Source organism: Anas platyrhynchos, chromosome 9 (assembly GCF_047663525.1).
Source record: "Anas platyrhynchos isolate ZD024472 breed Pekin duck chromosome 9, IASCAAS_PekinDuck_T2T, whole genome shotgun sequence".
Taxonomy (NCBI): Eukaryota; Metazoa; Chordata; class Aves; order Anseriformes; family Anatidae; genus Anas; species Anas platyrhynchos.
This window is the reverse complement of record NC_092595.1, coordinates 26,270,249-26,290,747: the sequence shown is the minus strand read 5'-3', so window position 1 is coordinate 26,290,747 and position 20,499 is coordinate 26,270,249. Positions and strand designations below refer to the sequence as shown.

The following is a 20,499-nucleotide window of genomic DNA, read 5'->3' as shown; positions in this document are numbered from 1 at the left end:
AGAATATAGAAATTGATTTTATACAGCAGAAAGGGGTGAGAAGTTAGGAACCTCAGGAGTGCTACATAAATCTTTCTTTTCGTGAGTCAAATGAAGTCTTTGCCACTTTAGAGGTAATTTGCATTCTGGGATTTATCTTTTTGATGATCACAGTTATGGTGATGCTTTGAAGCCTTGAGAGTAACAGCTACTCACACAGACTAAGGCTCGTTGAATTGAAATCAAAAATGTTAGTGTCTCATGGAGATTTCTTGCTCACAAACTGTTATTCCCAAACTGACTCCAGGACACGAAGAAGGTACATGTATGCATGGGTTCTTCCTAACAGTTTTTGCTGCATATAAACCTTAACACTTTAAAGTCTAAAATATTAGAAATGTGCATCATTTAACGTGGCTGTTAGCCAGAGCAATTTCTGTAACAATTAATATTTTTTTCCTCAGGAATACAATGTTACTCCCAAACATGGGCTGTGAGAAAGTAACAGCTATGCAGGTCTCTTCCAGACTCCCCTGCCCCCCACACTGAAGACTTTCTACATCTTCAGCTTTTATTAATTGACATGAGTCAATGACAAGGTAAATGGCTATGTCTTTTAATGGTTATATCTTTTAGTTTATTAAGCCTAGTTGTACTGCTAGATAACTTGTGTGAAATTAAATATACATGTAGTATGTGGTGAAACCCTGGACTCTTCTGATTTTGGTTCAAGGGAGAAAAAAAAAAGGTGGTAAAGGATAAAACGTCTCTTAAATTCTGCAAAGAATGATAAAATAACAATGGCATGGATCATCACATGATGGAAGACAAGTATTACTAAATGGAAGCTGAAAAAAAAAAAAAAAGCAGTATAGCCAGATTAGGAATGGCTATAAGAGGGTCTACTCTGGTCTACTCTGTGAAAGTCTGGGTACTACTGACTGAGGTAATTAAGTGTATATTTACCAGCCCATGGGCAAAAATAAGTAAAATTTGCTGACTTCAAACTAGTGGTGGTTGATAATTTAGCAGAAAATTAGAATTCATGCATCTAAATTAAAAATAATATTCTAAAATGTCTAATGCACGAGTGACATACTGACAGTGATTGCATCTTGCTGTGGGCATCTTCTCTGTCAGTGGCAGAGATCACGTTAGAGAACAGAATAGAAAGGCAGAGCTGCAGTTGTTTCCTTGTAAAGTAAATGGTCTTTCTAGGAGAAAAGTTTTTTCTTTTATTTTCTTTTTTAATCAAGGTACAAGGTTTGAGATCTCTAGTTTTATTTACTGTGAAGGAAGCAGCTCAAAATCAGTGGTGTTACTACTACAAAACTACTGAAAGGGATATTCTAATTAGGTTTCTGTTGCTTTCTCTAGATGTTTGCAGGAGGAAGGGCAGGGGACACAGCTAATAACTTTGTAGACAATTGGTGATGGGGCTTCTTTGTGGGATTATAGGTTAGTGCAAATAGAGGCTTCTCTGGTAGTCCCTCTCCCACTGTCATGTTCTGCTCTTGTTCTGCTAAACTAGAAGATGAAGAGGTAAAAGTTAACACTATATATGTAACTCAAGCTCCTGAACAGTTTTCTTTAGTTAAAAGTGAGATATTAAGTATGATGAGCAGTAAACTCTGCAAGATAGTTACTCTTTTTGGTACCAGGAACTGGTATAAAGAACAGCCTTTCTGTATGTACTTTTAAAACAGTAAGGAAGGTGCATAAATTTGCTCCAAGTTGTGTGGCACATTGATAACGTTCTAACATGCATGGAAATATCTAATGTGTGTGAGGCTTCACCTGTACATTCAAGAGGACTTTTTCCTGCCGTGAACTAAATCACCAAAATGGGCCATGAGGCACCTAAGAGCTCTACAAGTTTAACACACAGACCCTTCTGCAGGTTGTGCGTCTTATTTTTACTTTTTCCCCTGCAAACACAGAAGGCAAGTGTAAGTTAATGAATAACAAGCCAGTGAAGAGTTTTCAAGTTTGAGAAATACATTATTTATGTAGTACAGATATTTTCACCTGCAACAACAGCTAATCTGTCAAAAAGTGGAAGAAGGGGGGAAAAAAACTTGCATGTTTTTATCTAATATACTCTCACTAAAAAGCTCTGACAAATCACATCCCTGTTTCCTACCTATCATCAGTGGTTAAAGTGACTGATAGAAACTTTTGCTTGAGTAATGAAAACATTTGCTAAAAAATAAACACTCATGCAGATGCAGCATTCATATGTGGACATGGACATTATCAATGTCACTAAAATATGTCATGTTAATTAAGCCATCTAACGTGGAAGATCTAGCACTACATTTCTGATACCATGGCTGGTGACTTTCACACAGCTTCCTGCTAATCAAGACATGGCTCTGGGGAAAAACAAATCCCATGTTGAATACTTTTTTTTTTTTTTTTTGACTTCACTGTGAAAAATAGTGTTTGTCCTACTGGAGAACTTATAAAGTGAAAGCAAGTGTATTGTAAATTTCTGTGTAAGGAAATAGATGTTAGATTTCAATGCCCTCATTCAAAAGCAGCTTTGTTTTCCATGTGTCATAATTCAACGCTATGTAACAGGATTTGTTTCACTGGGTCCGATTGAGACCCTTGATTATTTTTCTGTTATATAATTAATTTAGATATTCTTTTGGTAGGAAAATACTGCATTATGACACTATGCCTCAGAAAAGCCTTTTTTAAAAAATGAGAATGTAAGTAACAGCCTGGAGGGAGAAATTTAAAAGATTAAAAGATTAAAAGAAAAAGATCAGCATGGAGGTTTCCTAATGAATACCTCATTAGGGTCAGAAAAGGGAAACCAAAGGCAGAAAGGAAAGAAAACAGCAACTGGTAACTGAAAGAAAACAGTAACTGGTAAAGTACAAGAGTTCACTCAGACAAAAAATAGTCTTTTTAAAAGGGTAATGCTGCTAAGCCCTAGATAAATTAGTAGCATTGTAACTGTTAGTAAGCATAACATGGAAAACATAGAGAACCAATTGTGATTTCACTTAAACAAAACTCCTGTTAAGGGCACATCATTATAAGGACTAGGTGAAAATTCAATGAGTAGCCAAATATAAAGACAAGCAATGAACCTGTGATTTTGACACATGTCAGTTGGACTACTGAGGTACTAAGGGGTTAATCAGAGAATGAAAGCTCAAATACAGACACCTTAATTCAAGTCAGTGTGAAAGATATTACTGCCCATGCAAAAAGCAGATATTGCAATCCCTAGTGCTTTGTCTGGAAAGCAGCACACTTAATAGAATGATAGCAAGATAGATGTTCTGCCAAATGTGTATAGCTTGTTTCCTGTTTTGTTTGTTTTTTAATCAAAGTAAAATTTATTGGTCTATTTTGAAAATAAAATTAATCAGTGAACTCTTTAACATCCTGGCTCTGAGACTTCTCCTGTGGGTACCAAGGGCCAGTAATACAGCTAGCAAAACCAAGAAGGATGGTAAAACCCAAAAAGGTGAAATGCCCTTGTATTATATGATCTCTTGAGCATGTCAGTTCCATCACCCCACTCCCCACGCTCTCCAAAAAGAAAAAACGAAAACAATGTTACAACAAATAAATCCACAAAACCACACAAAGCTAACCTAAGGTGTTGTGAATCAGTGCATCCTGAGTCAAGTGCACTCTTGATTCTCAAGCACAGGTGACTGCAAAGATGCTTGGGAGGTGTAGCACTGTGCCCTCCAAAAGGTGCCACGTGAGCTTTACTTCAGTGCTAGGAATATTACTGTTTGAAGTGAGAACATCCTTGGGTATGTGGCTGCCCTGTACTGACATGACTTTTTCACTGTATACTTCAGAGCACTTGGTGAAATGGAGCAGCATGATAATACCAATATTTAAATCAAAAGTATTTTAGGGCCCTTGTCTCTTCAAGAGCTTTTTTGAAAGCATATGGGTGAAGAAATGTCCTTTACTTAAATGAAAGCCTGATTTGAGCAAGAACTGCAACTGTCCTATGGTAATCTGCTAAGATTAGCAAAGCTGATGTTGGCTAATAACCAAGTCAATAGTAAAACAGGGACATATCCAGCAGCAAAGCTAGAGTTTTACTTTGAAAACAAGCGTCTTCCTGCCCCATATTTTCCCTGATTGTTACACCTAACGGAAAGAACCTGAGGAACAAAATCCTGCGCAACTACCAGAAACTGAATGGTATCAGACTAGCTATTGGGCCCATAAGGGGAGACAAGGAGGCAGGGGAAGAAGGAAAATTGTCTGAGGTTATGGGAAACAGAATATAAGACAAAAAGGCATTTTTTTTTTTAAAGACAAAAAGATGAAAGGAAGACATACATACTCCTATAAACTCAGTTTGGGAGGGACATGCATGGTTTCTAAATAAACAAGTTCAGTTTGCATCTTGTACATCATGCGCTGGCTGCTTTAAGCAAAGGGTCTGCCCAGGCTGTGACAATGCAGGGTTAAATGGAGGATAACTGCCAATAGAACATTTTTAGAGAAGTCAACTAGTGCATTTTTCTCCCTTGTGTAAGCCCCCCAACATAAAAGTACAGCTGTTCAGTGGTTTTCCGGAATGTTTTACTATTTGCATGAGTCCTCTGAGCTTGAAATGCTGAGGCACAGTACTCACATTCCCTCCCAATTTTCAGAGAACTGAGAGGACTCAGAAATGCTGTTATGCTGTTCTATCTTACATTTCTGTTCTTGTATTTCATCTACTGATTATTAGGTACCAATAGGAAACAACTGATCAGTATCAGATATTTTTTTTATGACCTAGAAATAAAGGAACAGATTAAATAGGTGAAATTAGGCATTTGGTTAAATCATTCTTTGTTCTGGCCTTAACTCTAATTAAAGCCTTCACCTCAAACAGTGAAATACTGTCTAAGTATTGACCTTCCCCAAATTCAATACCAGTTGCTTTAAATATTGCCAATGTTACCTTGTGTTACCCACTTTTTGTCTTGTCTTCAGTCATGCCATTCAGTGATGCATTGCCAATCTGATTGTTCTTTCCTGCTGTGAGATAGTCTTCTGTTATAGGCATAGAAAATAGGTAATAAGAGAAATGCTACTCAACTACAATAAAAGCAGATAAACACCACAAATAGTAACCAAGCATTCTAGCCAGAGTTGTTATATAGCAGATACCTGGACAGTTTTGCTATCAAGCAAAAACCAAATGGAATGAAAATAGTAAAAGATGCTTGACAGCCCCAAATCTGTAGTTCTTTCAGAAGGCAGTGCAACAGAGAATAGTAACAGCATGCCATTCTGAGCATGTTTTCCTACTCTTAGTTGCAATTCAGTTGAAAGCTCAAAGTAATTTTAGTCTAATCTATAATTTATCTGAGGATAAGTCAGTAAATGATTAGACCAGCCATTCTATTTTATGTGCAGTCTCAAACAATCACAGCTGTTAGGATTTACAGTAAAGATAGCCTCTCTTCACTTGCCTGTTACAATTAAGGTTAAAAAAAAAAAAAAAAAAAAAAGCAAGCACCATAACTTCTCCTATTTGCTGGTTTTGTTAAATCCCCCAAAATGTTCAAAAATTACACAAGCTTCTAGAGTACGTCTGTCAATTTTTTAATTTGGCAAACAATAAGTTTTAGAACATGGTATAGAACATAGTATGAGTGCTCTGAGTACAATGACTCTGTATTGTTGAAAGTGATCTATTGTTGACGGAGAGTGAACTGAAAGAAATATTGTGGTTACCAAAAGCTTACTGGCTTGCTTTCACTGTAGAATTTTTAAGACCAGAAGGAGGAGGTGCAAAATGATAACACGATTAGGAACTTACTCTGCAATAGCAGTTGTATATGGCAAAACAGCTTCGCTGAAACCTTTCTGATCTTCAGGATGCAGTATTTGGACCACCTACATGAAGTCTATACACTCTTAAGCTCTAAGAGAAAATCCTGTTGTGTCTACTTAAAACTCTCAAATGCATTTAAGCTCACTTTGTGAGTATGTGCAAAAATTTCAACTTTGCATAAAATTTTCATTCCAGAACTGCTCTGACTCACCTGAAAAATAGTAACAATTTCAGAATGGAACCTTCCTACATAGTGTCTTGATAAGTAGCATGGGTTCAGTTCTCACCAAGAGCAACACTTTATTCCTGTTAGGGTGGTGGAAGCTAACCCTACATGAGTAAAATAGGGAAAGACTTCCTTCCACTCTTCCCTCTTCTCATAAGCAACACATTTTCCATTTTGTCTTCAGAATTCTATAAAATACTAAAAATGTCTCTACAATTGCTTGGCAATTTTCTTTCACCTAGCTTCTCAAACCGGATAGTAACAGAGGCTGACTTCTTAAAAATGCTACAATTTCCCTAAGGAAGAACTGTCAAAAGTCAGAGTTACTACCCAATACTGCAAAACTACTAATTAACATTTCAGAGGAACACAGGGCAGAACACAACATAAGTGCAAATGACCAGCACATTTCTGATAGAATTGTTGCACAACTGAGAGCATGAGGCACAGACATCAGCAGTAAGCTAGGTAAGGCTTAAAAACTGAAACAAGTTTACCTAAAGGTTATTTTGATAAACACGCAGTAAGAGTCTGCAACGCAAGTAGACTGCCATGTGCCTGTAGTAGGCAGGCTTATGCTGCCCTGTCCCTGTTCCTGCAGCTGGAAGCCTTCCCAGGTTTGAAGACTGAAAGAATTCTCAGATTATACTTTCTGCAGATAAATGGTTTAAAATGAATGGATGCAAGAATTTGCAAGGGGTCTGAAGTGCAATTACCCTTTAGCTAGTCTTGGAGTCCAGAAGAATTAATGCTGGAATGCTGGTACTTACTTGACTTCCTTTTTGCCTTTCTGCTCTGTCATTTGTTGGAATCAGTCTGATCCAATTCCCCAGCAAATAATTCCCCACCCAACAGTCTCTTTCACACAGTCTGTGCTGTTTCACTGACCTGTCCAAGCTCCCTTCATTATAGCTAAGGAAACTGTGGGTGTTTTGTTTGGACCTCTCTTTAGGTTAGCATTTTGGTTGCCAGAGGATGCATGTTGATTGATTGCTGGTATTCCTGTCACAGGTAGGTGACAGTTTTATTTTGCTTATCCATTTGGTCACTTGCTTTGGCATATCTAATATACCATCTATTCATATCTCAATGAATCTTAATAACCTATGTCCCCAGCTCAGCTTTAGGTGTAATACATTCAGATTAAAATGTAGACTATTTCTCCTTTTATAGAGGTGACTCCTGTAAGAAAAATAACTATTGACTTCTGCTTAAAAAAACCAACAACAACAAAAAACCACCAACAAAAACCAACAACAACAAAAAACAACACACAAGATTAACCAAGTAGAGTGAGTCTAACATAATAGTAGGTTAAAATAATAGACAAATATCCATGTTCTCTACCCAACGTGTGACAAAATTTGACTTTTCATGAAGCTTCTAAGGGAGAAAAGGACACCTGAAGCATCAGACACAGAGATGCATGCCAGTGACTCAAACAATTGGGTGGTTCTCATTGTGATTAGATGCTTAAAATTTGGACAGTAGTAGACCCAAGGGAGATTATGAATACTCCTGGTGACATTAGTAGCTTCTGGACATCCAAGGGAAAGGAGAGGGAGTGAGCAAATGAGAGCAATCTGTAACTATTTGAAACATTTTCAATCAAGACTATACTTTTTGCATAAATACGAGTTTAACTGGGACTGTGAGTTTGTGATTTATGCAAAACTTTAAGCTACCACATTAATCAGTGGAGCTGTAGTAAGGAACCATAGAAGTGAAAGAAAAGAGAACTCCCTAAATGCATTCCCTTATAGAAAACAGAACAAAATTACTGCATCGGAGAAAACCTAGAAGTGTAGGAAAATGCACTGGCTACCCACTATCTGAAATGAAAATTTTCATTTGACCCTCTCCAATTCCTATCTCCATGTCTGCAAACACAGTCTCTGTTTTGAGAGTATTCTGGAAAGTGTAAATAAATCATCTTTGGTTGTGCATTTGTAGTAGTACTCCAAGTAGTAGCAAAAGAAATGAGATGCACTTCCAGATCTTTTTAGATATTGAACATAATTAAAAATGGTAATATTTCACCAGGGAGCACCTACAAATCTCGCACCTTCTTGTCCTAAACAGGTTGTGGAGCTGTGACATTTTAAACTGAAAGGCAGCGCTCTCCTCACTTCTGCAGTGCTGTATATACTAGCATTTCAGGCTGGTATTTGCTGTATTTTAAGGCAGTAGCTTCTAGTTGCAGTTTGCATGTGCTGTCCAACCCAAGCAAGGTATTTTTTTCCAAGCAGGAAGGCAGGACATCTCATATCATTGGAAATGGGTCCACTTCTACCTACTCCAGTGTAGGAATTAATTCTTTCCATCTATTACCTTGGCAAAAGTAAGGGGAGAATAAAACCAACTCTTCATGACAAAGATGACTTCCATCTCTCAATTGTACAGGACCACTTTGCTTATTCAGTTTAGTAATAAACTAGGAAGCACACCATAGAAATCACTGTTTTTTCTCTGCTATGTAGTTCAAGCTGTAGAGAGAAGTGTACAGAAACACCACATTCCTGCTGGAAAGGCACATTGCTAACGTTCTTTAAGTTCTTAATATATGAATGAGAGCTTATTTTTGTAGGCACTTCATGGTTTTGAAAGATACTGTAATTTAAGAGATTATGATGGCAACAAGCAAAATGAGCTGCCAAAGTCAGGAGCATGAAACATTTGTCAGGCAGTAAACCAGAGCTAGCAGAGCCCTTCTAAATCACCATGGTAATTAACCTACTTCAGGCCTTCAGGCCATGCTCAATTCTCCTTGTACAGGCAAAAATCTAATCATATTAGTGGTGCAGGTTCATGTAAGTAAAAAAAAAAAAAAAAAAAAAAAAAGATGACAGACCCTGCTTCCCCCCTCCCTGCCTCCAAATAAACAAAAAGCCTTTCATCCCTTCTTGATGCTTGTGATTTTACTGGGTCCATTTACTTGACTGCCTCATGCTATGTCACACCGCACACTTGAGATACATAGTGCTGCTTATGGAAGTGATGGAAATTTACAGCAAGCTGTAGAATGCTTTGGACAGAGTCCTGCTGTCATTTATTGCCATACAACTCATTAATTCCAGTGGGTTTGTAGAAATATACACGTTGGCAAGATTGAATCCTGCAAATTAATGCTCATATATACTGTGATCTAGCTGTTGGTTTGCTTCTGCATCTGTAATTAGCTGCTAATAACTTAATATTTTTAACAGATGGAGAATAGGAGGACAGTAAGTGTTACAGAATTTCACCTATAAAGGTCAACGAACATATTGAATTTAGTTTTATGAGTTGAAGCTGAGTTGGGGAGCTGGCTAAGGGACAAGTCTGGTTATAGAGACAGCATGCTACCCCATTTTTGATGAAACAGGTACCAGTTGCTAACTGGTGGAAGTTGTATCGCCTGGCTGCTACATTTTATTTATTAATTAAGAAAACAAATGTTTGCACAAGTCTAAAAATTAATCAGCATTGCTTTCAGTGATTTTTGATTAATTTATCTCACGGATTTAGCACAGTAATGAAAACTTCAAGTGCTCCTCTGATCTTGCCCAGAGGGAAGAGCTGGCTGCTGCGGGCTTGCGGAGTCACCTCACTGGGGAAAGGAGGTGACTGTTCCCAGCACCGCACCTTCTGCCAAGGTTGCCTTTGCTCTGCCTTCAGGCTGGTGCACGCCAGTAGAGCTCACGCAAAGGGCACGGTCGTGAATGTGGGGGACCTTTATCCGTCTCCAAAACCAAGACAAACGCGTGGTGTTGGCTTAGCGAGTGGGTCTCGAAGTGCAAGCCGCCCCGATTTAATTGCCGGCAGCCTGCCCCGCCACCTACGAAGGAGCAAAGCGGGGGAGCAGCAGGACGCAGCGCCCCGACCTCCAGACGCCTTTCTCCCCCGGGGCCCAGCAGCACGCTCCCGGCCAGCCCGCAGGGGCTGCCTTACCTGGCTCGGCGGCGGCGGCTGGCCGCCACGGGACGGGACGGGACAGCCCCGTGACTAGGCTCGCTGCGCTCTCCCTCCCCGGCCGCACCACTCCTTTCGCTCTGCTGCGCGGCCCCCGGCTTTATAGCGAGGGGCGTTGCGGCGCAGCCCGGTTCGCCGCCGGCTCTCCCCACCCCTCTCCCGGGACGTGCCCCCCTCCGACCCGGCTCCCTCCCACTTCCAGCCCCCAGGCCACCGGCACGCCCGCGGCCGGAGACCCCTCCCCGCTGCGGGCAAGGGGGCTCGGGGGTGTCCGGGACAGGACGGGTCGGGGTGGGACTGGACGGGCGTCTCCGGCGCTGCGCAGGGCGCGAGGCTGCTGGTTCAGAGGCAGGAGGATGCTCCTGCCTGCGGCTGGCCGAAGGAGCAGCCACGAGGCGTACAAACGTTTGTAGTCTCTCTAGGAATTCCCCGGGCTGCCCGCGAGCACACCTGAAGTGATCTGATCTGATCATCGTTAGCGAAGTTGCGATGTATGCAAAAAGGCGCAATGAATCGGACAAACTATTCTCAGGGAGTGGGGCGGAGAAGGAAGGAGGTCTGTTACCCCCCTTGGAACGGGCGTCCTGGGAGGTGCACTCTTCAAGTCACTGCTGACATGAAAAGACTTTGTGAGGGATTTTTTGTTTCTTTGTTTTTCTCTTTTCTAAACCTGGATCTGGTAAACAGAACAGGCAGGGTTTCTGACATTGCCATGCTCACCAGGAACAGCGTTTCATGAGTTCTGTTTTTATTTTAAGCTCCACGGTTACAGACAGAGCTAATGCTTCCAGTGAGAACTGCCCTACTGCACATTGCTTTCTAGTCTTTTATACACCCACTGCATTTTTGAAGGCCCTCTTAAGGAAGATGTCGTGACCTAGGATGGGACTGGTAATGTAAATTTGCTGTGGCTAAGAGTGATCAGGATTGACAGCAATCAGTGATGAGAGCAGGCACACCATAAGGAAACATTTGCATTCTGCAGTAATAACTCTGCTGGAATAAAATTACTCTTCAGCATCTGCAGGTGTATTATCAGCAAGGAATTGGCCAGTTATAATTTGTTTTTAAAAGTCTCTTAGCTAAAATGGAGGTTCGGATAGAAATACAGAACTGAGGTGTATTGCATGAACTTAATTGTTCCAGGATGGATCACGGGTGCGTTACATGGAGCCAGTAGCTCACTGATGATAAAGTCTTTTGCTCTGACCTTATTTATGTCACATCAAGAACAAAACATCTGTGTTTTCATCAGAACAGTCAGGATTGGAACCATTTATATTGGCTGCTTGCTGCCCTCCTGCACTGGGGAAGCTTGTAATTGGCTTCCTCTCTGAGGAGATCATGCTGAGGTATCATCTAATGTGCACAACTTTGTGTGTGTTCCCAGATTTAGTCCCATGACAAGGACTGGAAGCCACTGCCAGTAAGTACTACTCAGGCCTTTGCAGTCCCTGAGGCCAACTACTGCAGTTTGCTCTTTTATTCCCAGACATGTTATTGGTTGTATTAAGTGGGGCTCCTGACATGTGGGACACATTTATTCTGTCCAAATGTTTCTTTGTACGTGTGATGTGATTACACAATTCTACTGAGTATCAATGTATCTGGCAGACATTGCTGGGGTAACAGGCACAACTCTGTCTCTCTCTTCCATGGTAAAATATGCTGGATGGAACTGGTGGGGAGGAGACTTCTGTAAGGTGATGCTTACAGGGGTTTGTCCTCAAGTGGTCTTTCAGTTCTCCTAAAGCTGAGCTGAAGAAACTGAAGCCAAATCTCAATGCCTGCATCAAACCCTTGCTATTTAGAGTCCCAAAATGTCCCTGGATGCCTGCAACCAGTCGTTCCCTTTATTACCTTCCATCATGCTGTTGTTTTAGGAAAGGGATAGCAAAAGTAGATGATCACTGTACTTTTACTGGAATAAAATCATAGAATCCTAGAATGGCTTGAGTTGGAAGGGACCTTAAAGCCCATCTAGCTCCAACCCCCTGCCAGGGACACCACCCACCAGGCCAGGTTGCCTGGGGCCCCATCCAACCTGTCCTTGAACACCTCCAGGAATGGGGCATCCACAGCTTCTCTGGGCAACCTGTGCCAGTGCCTCACCACCGTATTTTTTATTTATATAAAATAACTACTGTTATTTTTATTTTTTTTTAAATATATGTATAAATTGATTTTGGTTCTGCATATCTTTGTTGAGTTCAGTCCACCTCTGGAGAGTATTCACATGAGAGAAGATGTAATTTCATGTAATTTTAGGAGAATCTCCTCATTGCTAGGAGTTTTGTGTCTGGAATCTCAGTAACAGATTTTTAATATGATGAGCAGTGAAACACATACTCATTATAGAAATGTGGTTTACAAGAACATCCAGTGAATAATAGACTTGATGACTAGAATTCCGTTTTCATTGAACTGTGTAAATAAAAAGCCTTCTTCCTTCCAAAATTGAGTGAGGTGCCTGTAATGCAGAAAAGGCTTTGGGGAGTAGGTTTTATTCCACTACTTGTGTTAGATTAAACAACTCTTGAAGGTGACTGTGCTGGGCAGTTTGATTTGTATAAAATCAAGTAGATACCTCTTCCAATAGTGATGTTTACTAAGATCACTAGTACAATATTGAGAACAAATTGTTTAAAAACTTTAAAGTGTTTCTTCACTGGGACCATTGTCTTTAAAACCTCTGATTTTTAGTAATATGTTTGTAATGTTTTGTATCTGAAACTTGCAGGTGTTTGTTGTTCACATTTTCATAGATTTTTTGTTCTGCAAGAATGAGAAGAAAATATTTTATCTGTTGAAAGCTGTCATTCCACACATGGATCCCTATGGCACGGGACTTCAAGAACCAGGCTTTAGGAAAGTACTGCAGGCTGTGAGATTTGTGGCATGCTGCTTCTAGTTGTTGTTCTTTTTTATTATGTATTTCTGTCGTATTTTCCCACTGTTGGTTATGTCAGGAAACTGATTGCACTTTTGCACGTAGAATATAGCTGTGCGCTTGCTTAACATAGAACGAGTAATTCAGAGGCAGATCTGCCGCTGTACTGGAAACCCCTACATGTCCTGGTAGCAAGCTGATCTGAGCATGCTGAAGATTTGCCTGAAGATGAGAAAAGTTACAAATGCTTCTTTAGGAACATTTCTAATCAAAAGACACTCCTCCAATCATAATGAGTATTTCAGTCACATCCTGTTTACACATCTAAATGTTTCCCGAGAAAAGGGACCAGGAATTGATCCCAAGTCACTGCATCTATTATTTAGAATTTGTCATTCTCTTTTGTTAATGAACTGCATTTTCAGTGTGTGTTCTCTTGCTGTCTACCACAACTGAAAGTTACTGGAAAATGTTGAGGAAAGAAAATTTTGAAGAAAGGTAAACACTGTGAGTCTCGCTGCCCTGCTCTTGAACCCAAGCTTGTATAGCTGTAGGACTAAATGCTAGCAGCTTGTCTTGTAGGAACAGGAACGTATGTCACTACTGTCATCTGCGTGAGACTGTTGGGAGACTATAAGCTTTTGCTAAGGCTAGAAGGCTCTGCTGAGGGTAATATGTATTTGTGTATGTCAGAGAAGGATCAAGTGTGAGAGGGAGGAATGTGTGACAAGTGAGAGAGATCATTGGTAGACTTCTGAGCAGCAGTGGTACTAATATCCGCAAGGTCTGCCTGTCCAGGGCTATGGAAATTTACATTATTATTTCTTTTCTGTTGAGGTTCTCAAGTAATTAAGATAGTTAATCTCCTTCTAGGAAGGTATGCAGTTTAACTTTATTCTTTCTCAGCTTTTATGTTTTAATTGTATCCCCTATAGTCATTGTGGCATACAGCAAAATGGGGGGGGGGGGGGGGGGAGGGGGTGAAAAATACAAAGACTCCAAGGAAGCCAATGTTTTGATTTTTGGCATCTTCTCAGCACTGGAAAGTTTAATTGGTTTTATTTTGGTAGATAAGTAGTAGATATTTTGATCAACTTATGTGAATTTAGGAAGCTGAACTGAAGTGAAAGTGTTGACATCACTTCTTAAAGTTTATAAAATATGGTATGTTATGTACTGCTTTTTCTGCCTATGTGGGGCTTTGCTGGGCTGTTAGTTTAACAACAACTGCTTTGGGAGTTTGGACCGTTGAGTCCAGAAGCAGATATAATGTAGAATGGGCTTGGAGAGCAGAGACTGCCATGCAGGTGGCAGCAAGGGCAGGCTGCTGGCCCTGGGTCAGCATTGCAGCAGGCCTGCAGTGGGGCTGTGGCTGGGCAGTGAGAGCAGTGTGTCCCACCCTGTGTGGGCAGCTGCTGCTTCTGCTGGTGAAGTAGTTTTTGATGGTGGTATGGGCAGAGGAGAGAAGGAGACTTAGACTTTTTTTATTTCCAGAGTAAGTCCTTGCTTGATGAAACTGTCAGGTCACCAGATTAATGCAGAACTCTGGCCCTTCTCCAGGAGCTTTTTCTGCTGTCTGCATCCGAAGGAGGCCATCTGCCTCAGTGCAGACCTCCTGTCCTCCTCAAACCTTCTCAGAGTTCCCAGGGATCTGAAGGAAGCTGATGTGGCAGAGCCATATCATTTTTTGCTGTCTTAAGAAGTGGAAGAGAGAGAGGTAGAGATCTCTTTCTGAGGTAGGGACCCCTACATCAGCAGCAAGTGCTGGGTCCTGCGCTGCTGGGAAGACAGACCAGAGCCAGATGAGCCCAGAAGCTGAAGAGGGCTGGGCTGGGCTCCCCAAACTGAGCCTGTTCTGCTCTACAAACTTTTCTCAAGGGTTCATGACATAAAGTTCATCCTGGAAAATCCTACACAGCAGCATTGAAATATGGTACTGTTCAATGAACACGTGCTCTTACCTCATTTCTGTGGCTGCTGGCAGGGCTGCAGTGCAGTCTGGCTGTTGGGTGCAGGTGCTTACAGACTTACAGGATTTACTTTTTAATGGTGTTTCATTGCAGGCAGATGTATCATGTAGCTTAGCTTCGCTGTTTAAATCTGTCTTTGTGGATGTTCACACATTCTGCGTGAACATTCAATGTTCTTTCTGGGAACTGGCAGCAAAACACTGTATTTGAAATGCATTTTCTAAATGCTACATGCTATTAAGTAAAAATATTACACAGATCATGCCATTCAAAGCATTTATTTATTTTTCTTTTTACAAAATGCAGCACAGGACACAGTGAATGCTGAATATGATCATGATCACAGAATCACAGAACTGAAGGGGCTGGAAGGGACCTTGAACGATGATTGTGTCCAACACCCCCGCAGAAGCAGGTTCCTTAGAGCAGGCTGCCCAGGTAGGTGTCCAGACAGGCCTTAGATATTTCCAGAGAAGGAGACTCCACAGCCTCCCTGGCAGCCTGTTCCAGTGCTCCGTTACCCTCACTGTGAAGAAGTTCTTTTGCACGTTGGTGCGGAACTTCCTGTGCTCTATCTTGTGACCATTACTCCTCGTCCTGTCCCCACAAACCACTGAAAAGAGGTTGGCCAAATCCCTCTGTCCCCCACACCTAAGGTATTTGTACACACTGATGAGATCCCCTGTCAGTCTTCTCCAGGCTGAAGAGACCCAGGTCTCTCAGCCTTTCCTCATAGGAAAGATGCTCCAGGCCCTATATTATCTTTGTGGCCCTCTGCTGGACTCTTTCCAGGAGATCCCTGTCTTTCTTGTACCGGGGAGCCCAGAACTGGACACAGTACTCCAGGTGAGGCCTGACCAGGGCAGAGTAGAGGGGGTGGATCACCTCCCTTGACCTGCTGGTCACACTCCTTTTAATGCACGCCAGGATCCCATTGGCCCTCTTGGCCACGAGGGCACACTGCTGGCTCATGGTCAGCCTGTCGTCCTCCAGGACCCCCAGGTCCTTCTCCTCAGAGCTCCTCTCCAGCAGGTTGTCCCCCAGCCTCTACTGATACGTGTGGTTGTTCCTTCCCAGGTGCAGGACTCTACATTTGCCTCATTTGGTTTCTTCCTGCCCATCTCTCCAGCCTGTCCAGGTCTAGCTGAATGGCAGCACAGCCTTCTGGCATGTCAGCCACTCCTCCCAGCTTTGTGTCATTGGCGCACTTGCTGAGGGCAGACACTATTCCTTCATCAAGGTCATCGATGAAGATGCTGAACAAGACTGGACCCAGGACTGACCCCTGGGGAACACCGCTAGTCACAGGTCTCCAGCTGGACTCTGCGCCACCGATCACCACCCTCTGAGCTCGGACAGTCAGCCAGTTCTCAACCCACCTTGCTGTCCACTCCTCTATCCCACACTTTCTCAGCTTTGCTATCAGGATGTCATGGGAGACAGTATCAAAAGCCTTGATAAAGTCCAGGTAGATGCCATCCACTGCTCTCCCCTCATCTACCCAGCTGGTGATGCCATCATAGAAGGCAATGAGGTTGGTCGAGCACGACTTCCCCTTGGTGAATCCATGCTGACTACTCCTCATAACCTTCTTCTCTTCCAATTGCTTGGAGATGGCATGCAGAACAAGCTGTTCCAACACCTTTCCAGGGACAGAGGTGAGACTGACTGGCCTGTAGTTTCCCGGAGCCTCATTCTTGCCCTGATTAGAGACCAGAGTGACATTGGCTATCCTCCAATCTTCAGGCACCTTTCCTGTTCTGCAGGACCTTTCAAAGATGATAGGGAGTGGTTTGGTGATCACCTCTGCTAACTCCCTTAGCACACGTGGATGCATCCCATTGGGACCCATGGATTTGTTTGTGTTGAGCCCACTCAGATGCTCCCAAACCACTCCCTTGTTAACAATGGGGAGATCTCCATTTCCGAGACTCTTTCTCCTCCCTCCAGGGTCGAGGAGTCCTGGGGGGGAGACACTGAAGCAAAGAAAGCATTCAGTATTTCCGCCTTCTCAGTGTCTCCCGTGACCAGGACACCCGCCCTTGTTCAGCAAGGGACCCACATTATCCCTAGTCTTCCTTTTACTGTTTACATACTTAAAAAAAAAACCTTCTTAGTATCTTTTATCTCTTTTGCAAGCCTCATCTCTAGGTGGGCCTTCCTTGTTGCGTCCCTGCAGGCCCTGACAACCCTTCTATACTCCTCCCAAGAGGACAGGCCCTTTTTCCACATTTCATAGACCATCCTCTTCCTTTTGATCTTATCGATGAGCTCCTTGCTCATCCATGCAGGTTTCCTGTCGCCCTTCCCTGATTTCTTCCTTCCCTGATCCTGAGCTTGGAAGAAGTGCTGTTTAAATGTAGCCCAGCTCTCACATGCACCCTTGCCTTCTAGCAACCTAGCCCATGAGATACTCCCAAGCAGGTCCCGGAAGAGGTCGAAGCTGGCTCTCCAAAAGCCCAGGGTAGCAATCCTGCTTTTAGCCTTACTTCTTTCATCAAGTTCCATCTTGAACTCTGCCATCTCATGGTCGCTGCATTCCAAGCTGCCCCAGCCTTCACATCCCTAACAAGCCCATCCCTGTTGGTAAGGACAAGGTCCAGGAGCACCCCCTTCTCTTCAGCTCCTCCACCACCTACGTCAGAAAATTGTCTTCAATGCATTGAAGGAACTGTTTGGACTGCGCGTGCCTGACCATGTTGCTTACCCAACAGATGTCCAGAAAATTGAAGTTCTGCATGAGAACCAGTGTCCGTGATGGTGAGGCTGCTAGCTACTTGTAGAAGGCCCCATCGACCTCCTCCTCCTCCTGATCTGGTGACCTGTAGTACACCCCCACAACAGTGTCCCCCATACCAGCCCACCCCTTAATTCTCACCCACAAGCTCTCCACTTGTCCAGCACCCTCCCCCACATAAAGAGCAACCCCACCCCCTCACTTCCCCAGCCTGTCTTTCCTAAAAAGGACATAGCCCTCCATGACAGTGTTCCAGTCCTGTGAGCTGTCCCACCATGTCTCTGTGACTGCAACGAGATTGTGGCCCTGTGACCAAACACAGATCTTGAGCTCATCCTGTTTATTTCTTTATGATCTTAAAGCCTTTGAAGCTAGACTGCCATTTCCATCAGGGACTCTCATGTCCATTTGAGAATCTCTTTCAATCTCCATGCAATATCATGCTATTGGCATAATTTATGTTTCAGGTGATGCAAGGGCAAAATTTAAGCCAAGAAAGTGTTCCTGTAGAAAGGATTTTGTTTAAATTCCTTAGTACTGGAAGCAGTGCTTATAGTGGTGAAGTACATTTTGGAAAGCTTGTGTGATTTATTCTCAATATGTGACACTATGTATGAACTGAATTGAGTAGTGTTAGTAGGGGAACACATCTTAGCCATTTGTTTACCCTTTCTTTACTTACTCTTCCTGAGTAAAAAAAAAAAAAAGGGAGGCGGTTCTGAAGGGCAGAGGGGTCCAGAAAGGCTGGGCGCTCTTTAAGAGGCAAATCCTAATGGCGCAGGAGCGGTCTGTCCCCATGTGCCCAAAGATGAGCCAGCGGGGAAGAAGACCAGCCTGGCTCAACAGAGAATTGTGGCTTGAGCTTAGGAGGAAAAAGAGGGTTTATAATCTTTGGAAAATTGGGCAGGCCACTAAGGAGGACTATAAGGATGTAGCGAGGCTGTGCAGGGACAAGATTAGGAAGGCCAAAGCTCATCTGGAGCTCAATCTGGCTACTGCTGTTAAAGATAACAAAAAACGCTTTTATAAATACATCAACACAAAAAGGAGGACTAGGGAGAATCTCCATCCTTTACTGGATGCGGGGGGAAACTTAGTTACAAGAGATGAGGAAAAGGCGGAGGTGCTTAATGCCTTCTTTGCCTCAGTCTTTAGCGGCAAAACCGGTTGCTCTCTGGATACCCAGTACCCAGAACTGGTGGAAGGGGACGGGGAGCAGGATGTGGCCCTCACCATCCACGAAGAACTGGTTGGTGACCTGCTACGGCACTTGGATGTCCACAAATCGATGGGGCCGGATGGAATCCACCCAGGGGTACTGAGAGAACTGGCAGAGGAGCTGGCCAAGCCCCTATCCATCATTTATCAGCAGTCCTGGCTATCGGGGGAGGTCCCAGCTGACTGGCGACTAGCAAATGTGACGCCCATCTACAAGAAGGGCCGGAGGGCAGACCCGGGGAACTACAGGCCGGTCAGTTTGACCTCAGTACCAGGGAAGCTCATGGAGCAGATCCTCTTGGGAGTCATCATGCGGCACTTGAAGGGCAAGCAGGCGATCAGGCCCAGCCAGCATGGGTTTATGGAAGGCAGGTCCTGCTTGACGAACCTGATCTCCTTCTACGACAAAGTGACGCGCTGGGTGGATGAGGGAAAGGCTGTGGATGTGGTCTACCTTGACTTCAGCAAGGCTTTTGACACCGTCTCCCACAGCATTCTCCTCAAGAAACTGGCTGCTCTTGGCTTGGACTGGCGCACGCTTCGTTGGGTGAGAAACTGGCTGGATAGCCGGGCCCAAAGAGTTGTGGTAAATGGAGCCAAGTCCAGTTGGAGGCCAGTCACTAGTGGCGTCCCCCAGGGCTCGGTGCTGGGGCCGGTCCTCTTTAACATCTTCATCAATGATCTGGATGACGGCATTGAGTGCACCCTCAGTAAGTTTGCAGATGACACCAAGCTAGGTGCGTGTGTCGATCTGCTCGAGGGTAGGAATGCTCTGCAGGAGGATCTGGATAGGCTGGACCGATGGGCTGAGGTCAACTGTATGAAGTTCAACAAGGCCAAGTGCCGGGTCCTGCACCTGGGGCGCAATAACCCCAAGCAGAGCTACAGGCTGGGAGAGGAATGGTTGGAGAGCTGCCAGGCAGAGAAGGACCTGGGAGTGATGGTGGACAGTCGGCTGAATATGAGCCAGCAGTGTGCTCAGGTGGCCAAGAAGGCCAACGGCATCCTGGCTTGTATCAGAAACACTGTGACCAGCAGGGCTAGGGAGGTGATCGTCCCCCTGTACTCGGCTCTGGTGAGGCCGCACCTCGAGTACTGTGTTCAGTTTTGGGCCCCTCGCTACAAGAAGGACATCGAGGTGCTTGAGCGGGTCCAAAGAAGGGCGACGAAGCTGGTGAGGGGCCTGGAGAACAAGTCCTATGAGGAGCGGCTGAAGGAGCTGGGCTTGTTCAGCCTAGAGAAGAGGAGGCTCAGGGGTGACCTTATTGCTCTGTATAAGTACATTAAAGGAGGCTGTAGCGAGGTGGGGGTTGGCCTGTTCTCCCATGTGCCTGGTGACAGGACGAGGGGGAATGGGCTAAAGTTATGCCAGGGGAGTTTTAGGTTAGATGTTAGGAAGAATTTCTTTACTGAAAGGGTTGTGAGGCATTGGAACAGGCTGCCCAGGGGGGTGGTGGAGTCACCATCCCTGGAAGTCTTCAAAAGACGTTTAGATGTAGAGCTTAGGGATATGGTTTAGTGGGGACTGTTAGTGTTAGGTTAGAGGTTGGACTCGATGATCTTGAGGTCTCTTCCAACCTAGAAATTCTGTGATTCTGTAAATTCATCTTATCCGAAGCAAATGTTATGTAAAAATGAGGTTCAACATAGAAATGAGTTAAAATATGACAAAAGCATGTTAAAAATGGAAATACAGAAATCCCAGCT

General features: G+C 43.5%; 2 protein-coding genes across 6 annotated transcripts in view; both read right to left on the bottom strand.

Annotated features, from left to right (window-relative positions):
- The window catches only part of CPB1 (carboxypeptidase B1), a 73,349-nt gene extending 63,323 nt beyond the window's left edge, over nucleotides 1-10,026 (bottom strand). Inside the window, exons 1-2 of one of the 2 annotated variants that reach the window (XM_072042334.1) lie at nucleotides 9,957-10,026; nucleotides 4,936-4,998 (exon numbers count right to left, since the gene is read on the bottom strand). The gene's annotated coding sequence lies outside the window, so the exon portion shown is untranslated. Of the gene's footprint in view, nucleotides 1-4,935; nucleotides 5,014-9,956 lie in introns of both variants that reach the window. The other variant, XM_072042333.1, reaches the window with a different exon arrangement.
- The window catches only part of AGTR1 (angiotensin II receptor type 1), a 29,874-nt gene extending 19,807 nt beyond the window's left edge, over nucleotides 1-10,067 (bottom strand). Inside the window, exons 1-2 of one of the 4 annotated variants that reach the window (XM_027468303.3) lie at nucleotides 9,957-10,030; nucleotides 4,936-4,998 (exon numbers count right to left, since the gene is read on the bottom strand). The gene's annotated coding sequence lies outside the window, so the exon portion shown is untranslated. Of the gene's footprint in view, nucleotides 1-4,921; nucleotides 5,017-9,956 lie in introns of those variants that run through there. The other 3 variants (XM_027468299.3, XM_027468301.3, XM_072042335.1) reach the window with 3 other exon arrangements.
- Nucleotides 10,068-20,499: the final 10,432 nt, after the last annotated feature.